General features: G+C 37.1%; 1 long non-coding RNA gene across 1 annotated transcript; it reads right to left on the reverse strand.

Moving 5' to 3' along the window:
* Window positions 1-758: 758 nt before the first annotated feature.
* Window positions 759-8,190, reverse strand: LOC120318616. Its single transcript, XR_005559543.1, has 3 exons — window positions 7,321-8,190; window positions 2,825-2,953; window positions 759-887 (listed from the first exon to the last, which is right to left on the reverse strand). It is a non-coding gene; the product is annotated as an uncharacterized LOC120318616 (long non-coding RNA).
* Window positions 8,191-13,338: the final 5,148 nt, after the last annotated feature.

The raw sequence follows: 13,338 nt of genomic DNA on the forward strand, positions 1-13,338 counted from the left end.
AATAGCTGAGTAAAGAAATGTCATTAATTATCAATCCTCTAAGTATGGATCTAGTGAATGCAAATCAAAGAATCTGTTGGTGCCAGGATAAGAATTGTTGCAGGAATTTGGATAAGATGGTCAACATACTTTACATCTGATATGGCCTAGGGTAGCATTCTCCGGATGGAATGGATTATAAATTCCAGCATCCCCAGCCAGTTTAAGACTTGTAATTTAGCATACCCAAAGGACACCTGTATACAGAAGACTGCTCAATGTCAATCCTTATTATCATAGAATTCCAGAAACGAACTTCACTAAAGATAATTGTAAGGTGAGAAGATACAGAGTAGTAGATATGCAGATGAAACCAACACTGAGGTCATAAGTAAACCAGATCTTCATGCTAATCACTTCAGCCATGCTTACACTGGAAAATATCTCAGGTTTCTAAAAGCTACCACAAACTGCCTTGCCACCACTCACAAAACAGCAAAGACATCTGTGTTCATCTTAGAAGTAAGTGGAAGTAAAACATAAAAAGAGAAATAGATGAAAAGAAAACATCAGATAAACCTCCCCAAATGTTATGACCTAAGCACAAAATTCATCACTGTCACAACTAAGGGACCATACATTCTGGCATGTCATGAGCTATCCATGATTTGTGTCATTGCAGAGGATGATAAATCATTGCTAGGGACATAACAACCAGCCTCATCACCACAACATAATAGATCATGATATATCAAGTTCTTCTTTGAAATATTACTTACAGTTAGTAGGGGGCTGGAATGGCAACACAAAGCTGATATTAATTTTGCTTCTAATGTGCCAATGTGTGCAGCCGGATCCTTGCCTTAAGAGGCACAGAGATCATGTTTTGCAGTTGTAATAAGAGGCATCTGTAAGGAATTTCATGTCAATCAGTATCTATAATAAAAGTGGAGAGAACTAAAACTACATAATATTAGTAATGCTGCCTTCTTAACTCTAATTCTATATTATAATATGATTATCTGTTTCATCCAAGGTGAAAGAAGTATATCAAGTACTCAAACTATGTATACTGAGAGAAATTGTGTTTTATTTTATTTATCCTATTTGTCTAGCTGCCCACCTCACAAAAAAAGTGACTGTCCAAGGATCACAAAAGTGAAAGAGTTAAAATGTGTGTCATAAAGAAGATACTCTCTTATAGTCTGTTACTAAATAAGACTGACATGAGTTATATTTCTTGGTCTGATGCATGCAAAGCAAATTTTGTTGTGTTTGTTTTATTGCAGAACATACACTAGATCAAATACCGTATCACCTAGAACAACTATATGCTTATCAACATGTCAGTATCAAAATATTTCACCCATTTTCTGCAGGCTTTTGGGATTTAATTTCCAGGAACTTATCTGGACCAAAATTTATTATAATTCTGGCTTCTAGTTCCTATCTACTTCCTGGTATAAAGGATGCATAAATGTATTGCTATACTGAAATTTTATGAACATGGTATATTTTCCCTTATACCAGAATCATTCTAACCTTTCATTAGCATGACACCTTCTTGAAGATTCTCCCTACTGATAATCTTTTTGTCCCCAAGAATTATCCTGATTTATAATTTGAAGTACAATTTCCAACCTAAGATATTTAACATTTCCACAACAACATTGCTAGGAACATATGCCGCTTTTTATATGCCTAAATTTATGTTAACTTTTCCTAAAGGAATTATAGTTGCATTGCACAGTACAGTTTCCTGTGGAATCTTTAACGCTCTTGTCATACATAAATCTTTAAAGCATTACTCACATATTAAGAGGACCACTAGAAAATATGTTGGAACAATCCGGATTAAATAAAAGTGCAAAGAGAAATTATGGACAATGGGAATTTGTTAACAGAAAAGAGTTTCAGGAAAAAGTCACTGTTTTCTACATTTAGGGAAGTGTGTGAGAAAGAGATTAATAAGCTCTTCATGCAGAAGGAAGCTGCAAAAAATGTGCTTCAAACTTTTCCCCATTATTTGCTATATTTGTAATAATATTTTTAATTCATTCACTTGTTCATTTTTTCCCCTCTAGGTTGGATAGAATTATGGCTCAGCACATGCTACCACCGTGCTTAGTTTTACAACTGTAAAATTCAAAGCAAGGAAAGGGAGCATTTCAAGTTCTCAGTGCTCTACATTCCAGACACCCAAGATCTGCTCTGTCAGCAGATACATTTTGAATTTTCTTCTCTTGGAAATGCAAGCTGAAATATTCCTATGGAAGAATCTGGACTGGATCGTTTTGTTCTGGGTTCAGAATAAACTGAGTTTTTTGTTTTGTTGTTTTGTCTAGCTTAATATAAGAAGGAAAAAAGGCAATGGTTACTGGATTTACTCTCTGTAATGAAATTTGGGGAAAGCGGGTTTAAGGGTTGACCCAGAGAGAGTTTTTTTTAATCACAATTAGTAATAGCAATAGCACTTAGACTTATATACCGTTTCACAGTGCTTCACAGCCCTCTCTAAGTGGTTTACAGAGTCAGCATATTGTCGTCAACAATCTGGGTCCTTGTTTTACCAATCTCGGAAGGATGGAAGGCTGAGTCAACCTTGAGCTAGTCAGGATCGAACTCCTGGCTATGGGAATACCACCATGGCTCAGTTGTTTACTATGTTGCTATTACTTGGGAAAGAAGTACATTTGGAGTTACTTTGGATAGTGAGATGGATGGCGTATAAATTTAACAAATACATTAATTTATCTTTCCATTAAGATGAATACAACTTAAGGTACGGAAGAGCCAAGATAAAATGTTTCTAAATGAATCAATGGTTTCAAACTGATTTACATACCAGACCTATTACTTGCAAGAGTCCTGAAAGAGCTTGTGGCTGTCATCCTGGTGTCCCTTTCTGTGACCTTTGACAAATCATATAGGACGGGTACAATACTAGAGGACTGGAAAAGGCATTTTTTTCTTCCTATCTTCGGATAATGGAAAAAGAAAACAGACAACCATAGACTGGTTATGTTATGTTGAGATTGATCATGGAAAATTTTTTGGAAGAGATGATCAAGCAGTTGGTTTGTGAGTATTTAGAAAATAATGCATTGCTTGGCAGAAATTAGCATGGGTTTATGCCAACAAACCCAATTTCTTTTTATTAGAGCGATCAATTTAGTTGACTACAGGAATGCAGTGGTTATAGTGTAGCTTGATCTCAACAAAGCATTCAACAAAAGCACTTCTCATGGTTCAATAATGTTGTGTTTTACATAGTTCTAATTAATAAAACATAGTTATGTTTGACCATGTAGTCTTAGGAATATACAGCTACTGTATTAGTAGGATTTTAAATTAGCTATTAGTAGGATTTTAACCCATGGTCCTTATGAGACACTACATCCATTTATAAATCTTTTTGAAAGTAAGTAAATGGTAAATAGTACCATAAAATATGTACAATCACTTTGTAAAACAATAGTTAAAATATTTTTAGTAATCTACTTATAGAAAAAAGGGAGTTGCTTTATACATTTTCATCTGTAGAATTCAAATGGGCACACATACAAGCATTCTTTTGATTTCCAGATTTCACTTTCTAATTGGACACAAACCTTCACTAATGATACTGCTTAAGACTTCACAGTCCTAATTGTCTACAGTCCCTCACTTGTTTTCCTCTAAATTATCCATCTTTTGTTCAGATCCATGAAGTTTAATTTTTATTCCCTTCACAGAAATATGGAGAGCATCCAGCTTTTGTTTTATGTCATGAAGAGCAGAATACCAAAAAAAAAATCTTTGCTTCATCGCCCCAGACTAAATTTAAAACATAAGGTACCAAAATCTACAGTTTCTTGTCAGTTCAGTTGACTATATTACACTTACAAACTTCTCTTGTACATGATCAGATTGCTAAAAAAAAAACAAAACCAAGTTTCACTGACTTGAAAATAGCCTTTACACTTCAAAGCTGTTATTCCAGTAACTTTGTGGCAGTCCAACATATTCCAACATACGTGGATGACTGCAACATTGCATCAAGCAAGATGAAACTGAGATGGTGTGCTATTGCCTATGCAATTTCTTTAACCAGGAGTCCAGGACTAACCATCTGCCACGTCAATTAATTTGATTCTTTCACAATAAGTTAACAACCTTCTAATACATATCTCATTTATTTGCCACAATATCTGTTATTATAAAACACTGATAAGAATGAAGCAGCAGTTATTTATCATTATTAATATATATATAAAACAAAATCTACTTTTTTCTCTTAGTATCCTTATTTACATGGAATCCATTATAATTATTTGGGTAGCTATACTGCCATATAGTTTTATATATACCCATAAAGGTGCATATTTCAACAATATATCCAGTATTTATCCAAATGTTCCAGTTGTTAAAAGTATTAGGTAAAACAATCAAGAACCTCACTCTTGAAAACAAAGTCATGTTTAAGTTTTAACTGGAATAGTACCTGCCAAATTCCAAATAGCAGAAGAGGGCAGGTCAGAAATAAAAGGAACAAGAACAAGACCAAAATAAAATTAATTATAGTTCCTAGGATGACTCCCCATATAGGCAATGATTTTATTCCTTCTGTCATGTTAAAAATCTGCAAATCAGGGATAAATTTTTGATAGGTTTTTAAAATTACACCAATAGTTTTTGAAGATCATTTGATCTGCTGATTTAGTACTCCTGGCTAAATATATGGACATTAACTGAAACTGCAGCCTTCCACTTAGCTTTTAGGAATAAGCATCTTTAAACTTGGTGGAGCTTATTTTTTGAAGTGGTATTATGGACACGTGCACTGAAATGCTCCAGATCCCATTTCAATCACATTATTCGACAATCATAACTGCACCCTATTCTGAGGGTGTTTCAGAATAGAGAGGTTGGTACCTCATGTCACATCTATCAGTATCCATGGATATTGCAGTAGTAATCCATGACAGATATCGAGGAAATAAAAAGTACACTGTATACCAAACAGCTTTTTCCACACCCCCAAATAGTTATGCAGTTGCCTGTATCTATGGCAACTCTTTCTTTACTCTTCCTCTGCCTTCTCCAGGTCTACACAACCTTATTAAGGATTAAAGATTGGGCACATCTAGTATTATTTGTAGGCAGTTTAAGACAAGATAACATTCAATCATCTTTAATCTGTATCAAGCAAGCAATGTCTCCAATCTGGCTCTCTCCCGAGATTTTGGGTTAGGGTATCTGATGATGATGTAGGGAAAGTGTTTTATCTGTTTGCTCAGGATGGCTGCTGTCCTTTTTACATAATGTTGGTTTCTTTCTCTCTTTTTTCACCTGTGAAGCTACCAAGAATAATTTTGGAGATTGACACCTTACAAATTGGATAAATAAATTTAGAAATAAGGACAATAAACATTCCGAACTATAGTAAACATATAGCATATTTGAAATTGATTCTACATTTTTTTCAGGTGAAATTAACTCAGATATTTATGCAATCTTGGTAGCATAGAAGATTGGAATCGTGGTGCTATTAAATAAAAATGCTTGCCAGCTATTCTATCTGCAAATTGTGCAATCATGGATGATCTTCTAGGGGTCACACTATAACTTTTACTGTATCTCCCCTTTTCTTTATCTTCCTTTGCAATATTGTGATCCAAAGGTACATAAGCTGCTTTTGCTATGGCCACTCTGCAAGCATTGAAATTTTACTGGGAGTTCAGTATATTGCTTTTTATGCATGCAAATAAAATTATATTGTATCATCAAAGTATCTGGTTGTCTTAATTAAGTCAGGTTTTGGCCACAATGTTGGAAAGTGTGCTTAAGGTCAATTTTGTGAATTTTAAGAAAACTGAGACTCTCCTCTAACTTAACATATATACTTAATATATATTAAGGGAACCTGAATTGGAAGCAGATGAGTATGGTTTTGAAATTTTAAACATCAGTAACCTGCTTTGTGCTGATGACACTAGCCAGATAGCCAAAAACACAAAGGATCTGCAAATACTAGTAATAAAAATCAAGCAAAATGGGACTAAAATAAAATATATAGAAAACTAAATTAATGACAACCACAGTCTTAGAACTGATGGTGAAGATATGGGACAGGAGGAGGCATGGCAAAATGGAGATGCCTCCACAAAAGTGGAGCTGACAACTGCGGCAAAGGTGAGGATGGGAGATCACTACATGTGCTTCAGATGACTGATCTTCATGAGAAGATCTCAGGATGGCAGTCTTCTCTAGTCTGAGCTTATCTGAGCAGGTTTGAGTGCCTGGTGCTATCTTGCTTGCAACTGTTGGAGGGCCTTTTAAACTAAAGGACACAAGGTTTGCAAGCCTTACTCTCTAATCACTTTTCAGAAATGGCCTATTAGTCATCTTAAAGCTATTAGAGACCTTCAGAATGACAAATTTAAAAAGCCAGTGGGTGAATTTAGTCTTAATTATAAGAAAAATTAATTATAAGGACTTTAAAAATTAAAATAAATACCCACACACTAAATAAGATTTGATCTAAGAAAGTTATGAACAGATTAAGGGTCCTATAAATTTGGAATGTTGACTTTTACTATAAGATTTTGGAATTAACTATAAAAATAGCTACTCATGAGAACCAGATTAATTTTGGCTACCTTAGGTTATTGAAGGTTGTAACAAAGGTAAGTGACTTTATGGTTTTAGAAACTGGACTAGAAGACCTCCAAGGTCCCTTCCAGCTCTATTCAATTCTATGAGGATGGATGCAAGTTAAAAATAAAACTGGACATTAAAGATTCTAAGTAAAAGGGAAAAATATGAGCCTGCTTTGTACAATTTGTACTAGAATTTACAAACTGACACAAAACATCTTAACAATGGAAATACTAAAGACTTTTAAAAATGGAGCCAGAAATTAGAAGCTACACTATAAATAGCATCAGTAATGATGTCTGACACAATGGATAGACTATGTCCAAAAGATATTAATGTGAAGCATTGTTTTTCAACCTTCCCACCCACCTATTTCCCTTCATCTCTACCTTTTTGACACTCTGCACTCTGCAGCTCCTACACCTGTCTTCCCCATCACCCCAGCTGATCTTCACTATTGTTATCCTCCCACTATTGAAAAAGTGCATCCAGGTGAGGCAAGGGCTGGCCTTTCACGTTGCTTCCATAAAGGACAGAGATGGGGGAGCAGATAGGCAGATGGTGGGGAGCTGAAGTTGAAAAAAGCCCAGTAGAATGGCAGAGCCTCATCTTCTGAAGCGAGTTCTCCAGACATGGCCAGCTAGGAGGCAGAAGAATTGATCAGGCAATTCACACAAGGCAGAAGAAGCAAGAGATCCTCACCTAATAATTACACCTGGAATTTACTGGAACTGTCATTGCTAAGCAATGGAAAATCCAGTCTCAGAGCCGTTAAGTGAGGACCATCTGTATTATTCTCCAAAGATGTGTTTCCCTTATCAGAATGCAGAACCTGAGATTCTCCAATCCAATGATTTGCTGACTGTTGCAACATGATTTTTAAAACAATTGATTTTTCTCACCGATGAAATATGTGAATATATATCTGGAGAAGCTACCAATAGATATCAATCCCTCCTGGATATTTGGTCATGATGATTCCATATCTATCTTTTGAATCCTATCGACAGACTGTTGTGTCTTGCTTTTCTTTTCCTGAAAAAGAGGGGTTAGTTCACTTTCTTTTTTAAACAGGTTATAGATTTATTTTCCCTGTCATAAAGATCTAACTTCAGGTCTCTTCATAAATCCTTCTTCTCAGGTTAAGACACTGCATTCGAGACTGGATGGCCTTGTTTTTAACACCACAAATACGAACACTTCTTATATCAGGATTTTTTTGCTGATGTAGCCTTTCCATTCTACCGTCCACTTCATATAGGCCACTCTCCTTGACAGTCCCCTTCACAGAAAATTCAGCTCCATCTGTGATAAAATAATGGTGTTTTTCCAAGGTTACTTCATAACGGCACATTTCATTGGTATCAATCCAGCAGTTTGCACTGGTACATACAAAGCATTTTCAGTAATCAGTTGAATCGGTTTTCATTTTCTTCAGTTTGCTGTGCAGCTTTGTAATTCCTTTGCTTGTCTCTGCCTCCCATTTCTAGGAGGGGAATGAAAGTTTTGCAATCCACATGTAATTCAGAGCATTTCTCTCTTGTTAAATTAAATTTCTGGTCGTAGTAGAATCAGTGCAAATGTCTCATAATGCTTTTCAGAAGCAGTGCCAAAAATCACTGTCTGCCAGTTTTCCTTCTATTGTCCGGTGTTGCGTCATTCCTTGTGGAATGCAGCTTGACTGGTTTCTCATCAGCAGTTCCTTTTCTCTGGGTGCCCTTGATTTGCATATGCTTAGGATGACCACAGAGGTAGCAGCTTCTGTCTCTGGTTTTAGCTGAAGTCTCTTTGATCCCCCAGGATTTTCTCTTCAATACCTCTGATACTTTAAAATCATATGACCAGCTTATTACAAATTGTGAGTTTGTATCTTTTCTTATTCACCATTCACAATGCACACAGTTGCATTCATAATTGTTTCAAATGATTCTGGGAAGCTGTTTAAAGATAACATTTCTTTTGAACAGAGTTCAATTTTGGCGTCTTTTTTAACAATACAGACATGGCATGCCACTGCCATCCTCCAGCTGTATTTTTACTTTCCAGTCTCATCGACATCCTTTGTATATCCTGAGTGTCACACACAGAAGTACTAAAGAGGCCTGACCCTATTTAGTTTCTATGTCAGTGTTTCTCAACCTTGGCAACTGAAGTTGTTTGAACTTCAACTCCCAGAATTCCTCAACCAGCATGCTTCATGGAGTGGAAGTCCACAAATCTTAAAGTTGCCAAGGTTGAGAAACATTGTTCTAAGTCTACCCAAGGACAGACAAGCAGTGCCACTTACTGAGATCTGGGAAGCTATTTAATTTTAATCCAATTAATATTGCTTCATGTTGAATTACCCTTTGAACTTCAAGCAAGCATCATTCTCCAGCATTTATCTAGCATAAAATAGATATTCTTTTAGGAAAGGATTATTTTGAAAGCATGACAGGAGAAATGGCATTGACTGTATGAAAGGGCAATCCACTAGTCCATGAGCCAGCTGAAAAGTATGCCAGCTGAAAATTTACCGCCCCAGTGACTGAGCTCTTTTTTGCTTCAAGTAATGAGACTGGAAGGGATGGTGTCACTATAGTTTCACGTTAAGGAAGTCTATTGATGAATTCCCTTAGCTTTGTTTGCTGACCTGCTGAGCATCACCTGAGCAAGGAAAACAATCACCTGTCATTTTTCTTAACTTATGGGGCACATCTGAGTGCTTGGAATGACAGTTTTAGCAACCTGTCAACAGGTTGCAGGTGCTGAGGTCTGTCAATTAAACTACTTTGAAACATGGGTCTGGTGCTCTTCTGAAAGTATGACGGACTTGTATCTCAAAATAACCCTTTTGAAAGGTCCCAGGGGCACAGGAAGGGTGCAGGATCGAGTGGGAGGGCACACTCCTGAGGCATGGAGGAATTTCAAGGAGTTTTGGGGCTGCTCGCTACCACCACTCCATCTCACATCCCATCTTTATACCTGTGAGACAAGTTATCAAACATGGAGGGGCTGAGGGGTGATGTGTGAGGAAGATGTCTATAATAAACATAGCCAAGGAACTTACAAAAAGGTTGAACATCTCACAGAGGGGAAAGAATATTGTGTCCCGACTATGGTGCCTCCAGAAAATCAAAGAAAAATAGAAGAAAATGAAAGTGTGGTTTTATTCAATATCATAGCAGTATACCTATGTCCATAGATCTAAAACTATCAAATGAATCCATAGCAACGATACTCAACAATACACCCAATCTTGCCTAATACACTAATATACAAAATACACTGATTCATCAACCTGATCAACCTCTGTCTTACTATCTACTTTCAGTATGATGAAGAAATATACCGGCAGATCAGAGGAACATCATGGGATCATCATTCCTAGGACCCATAGCAGAGTCCATAGTGCAGCATCTAGAAATTACAGCAGTCCCACACATACAACCAAAGTATGGATTCAGTATGTAGATGAAACCTTTGTCGTAATAATAATAAAAAGGAACAACTAGATAATACACATGAAATCATCACCATCTTCAAAGAAATAACATTCTCAAGGGAAAAAGAAAACAATAGCTATCCTTCCTGGATATCCTAATAAGCAGAGGAAACACTGGCAAGTTAGTAATGTAAGTCTATTGAAAAACAACCCACACTAACCAAGTGCTCCATTACCAAAATAACAACCCAACCTCCCACATGTGGAACTATGTAAGAATATTATTCAGATGGGTACAAATGGACTTCAGCAATCATACAACACCTATACTAGAATTCCTCAACCTTTCTGGCTTTGCGGACTGGCAGAGGGGAGAAGGATGGGTCTGCATGAGTAGCAGGCAAGTGCACACAACTCCATTTGTGCAAGGGGCAGGCACACACACACGCTGCTCACATAAATGAACATGCATACACGTGCTTGTCCGCTGCTCATACAAGTGGGAATGTGCATGTGTGGTCACCACCCACCACTTTCGAATAGCTCAAGGCCTGGTAGTTGGCTGTGCACAGGGGTTGGGGACTCCTGACCTATACAACATCTTCCAATTAAATGCAACATGTGCCTGCCCATTCAACCCATTATAGCATGATCAACACAAGCTATAAAAAAGAGAAAACATGCAAATCAACCAAAACCTTCCAAAATATTTTAAGTAAGGCAAAAGACCGAATAGCTCAATTAAAAAAAAAACAGGAGTTATTTACAACATACAATATAACATCCACTGTAGGACACATAGGTAGAAGACTAGCAGAGTACAATCAATGAACACCATGTAGTACTCCTTAATCTTAGAACACATAGGCAAATTTAACATAGTTTCAGTCGAGAAAGTGTAAACATTCTAGACTAAGCTAAATCTGAAATCGCTAGGGAATCCTTGGAAGCCTAGCATTCAGACAAATCAGCCATCATAGACATATAGAGATAAAGCATATTTGCACACCATTCAAAAGAGACAATAAAAAAGCTAAGAAGGAAACAAAAAGACAAAAATATATCCTGCCCAGCAGGCAGCACCCAGATAAGTAGGGATTAACACCAGACAAACAATCAAGCAGAAACAATGAATGAGGGGTCCTTGGTGTTCTCTGAGGTTGATTGTTTTCTTGCAGACATTTCATTATCCAAACTAGGTAACATCCTTGGTGGTCTGAGAGAATCTCACAACTCTATACTACATGACTAGGCGGTTCTATCACCGATTTTTCTTTGCTTCTTTTCATTTTTGACCTTTTAAGGGCCAGAAAGGCAGCACATATTATGGACCCCCTACCTCTGTCATAAAATTTATTAAAGGAGAGGATACCAGGCAAAGTGCCTCCTGAAAGTTAGGAAATGGCAGCAGGAAAGAATAGGTAATGCCAAGATATGCAATCCTGAAAGTTTTTAGAGTAGAAAGTTTGAGATCTTGAGTCATTCAGCTACAGTGTCCATGACAGAAATTTTGTTAAGAGAAAAGGAGACATGAGGATAAGCCCATTGTTTTTCCTTTACAGATTGATTGTTTTACTGACCATCTTTGGAGATTTTTGGAGTTCAGTATCTTCATGTGCTACCTTGATTGTATTCCATAAGATGAAAATATAGACATTACTGGGGTGAAAATCTCTTTTTCTTCTCACCAAAATACAAGACTGCTTCTCATTTTAGTAGATTCCTGCACTGTTTTTTAACTTCTGAAACATCAGCAAACTAAATGGGTCAATTTAGCTTATCCACTTGCACACATTAGCTCAGTGGTTCTCAACCTGTGGGTTGGGACCCCATTTGGGGTCGAATAACCATTTCACGGGGATCGCCAAACAACGCAGTCCGCCATTTTTTCCCCCTTTTCCTTAGCTGTGCTACTCCCTTTTATTCTATTGGTTTTTGAAAGCCAATAGAATAGACTCTCTTGAATAGAGTCTAATTCTATTGGCTTTCAAAAGCCAATAGGAATTGTCCAGGCTGTCTCTGCCCTGCTGAGCCCACCAAAAGTCCCATTCTGCAAATGGTGCTGCACCAGTTGAGTAATCCTCGACTTACAACCGGTTGAGTAGTCCTCGACTTACAACCGATTGGGGGTCACGGCATTAAAAAGGTTGAGAACCACTGCATTAGCTGATACAGTTCCTCAAGTGTTGCATTGTTTTATTACCCAAAAACAAAATTTGGGGACAGTCTGATTGCTGTGTGATTGTAACCATGTTTATTCAGAGGTACATTACATGAATTTCAGTGGAACAATGGCAATTGTTCGATTCACCCCTGCCAAACCAATCTTGACAGATAACACTGATTGACTTTCCTCTCCAGCATATTGCATTGCTAATGAGGTGAGAAAAACGTTCTAAAGGCTTCCAGGCTGAGAGCCACAGAAGGTGGAAAGGTATTATAGGAGACAAACAAAAATGCTTTTAGAAGTATGAGCACAAGTTATTTCTAAATGTTTAAGAAAAACTTTTGTGGAACCTTAACAATTAAGCCATGATACAGACTATTTATTTTAACTTATATATGATATATTACAAGCCATTATGGTTTGTAAGACATGTTTTAAGCTTAACACAATAGGCATAAAATAAGTGGTTTTATTAGTATTAGCCTTTTAAAAAAGGAAAAAATAGGGGTCGTAGGGGTATACTTTTGTTATACTAGTCAAGATGTGTCCTGGATTTGTCTCAAGATCTGTCCCAAGATTTGTCCTAACTGAAAACAACAAATGCAGTTTATGACACAGATATGGCTAAGGCCGATCACCCTGTCCACACCTTATTTGTCTTAGAAAAATGCATTATGTGAGAAGGCTTATCAACCAAAAAGTCATGCGGGGAAGCAGGGGTCAATATCTGTGAGCCCATCTAGGGAAGATCATGGCATACAGAATTTTGGAATGTGGAATGAGTTTTAAAGAGTATGAATTATTAATGAAATGACAAAAAATGGGTGCCTAGGAGACTGAGAAAGGGTAGGATGGAACAAAGGTCACCTGATTGCACGGCATGGAGCTGATGAATGCATATAAGGAAGTGAAGTTGCAGATTTAATTATGAAAAAAAGGTCTAACCTGCTGTAGGTGCACTTGAAAGTAGGAATTCAAGGTTGGTGATGTTATGTACGCTATGCTTCATTGAATGGAGATAATGGCAGAAGCACAAAGGAGTTGGGGGGGGGGGAAACCTGTGGAACACCGAATGAATGCAATCCAGAGAAAACAGTAATTCTGCAGTTTGTTTCAAATACATGGCTGA

Source organism: Crotalus tigris, unplaced genomic scaffold, assembly GCF_016545835.1.
Source record: "Crotalus tigris isolate CLP2741 ecotype Arizona unplaced genomic scaffold, ASM1654583v1 scf7180000020324.788712, whole genome shotgun sequence".
Classification (NCBI taxonomy): domain Eukaryota; kingdom Metazoa; phylum Chordata; class Lepidosauria; order Squamata; family Viperidae; genus Crotalus; species Crotalus tigris.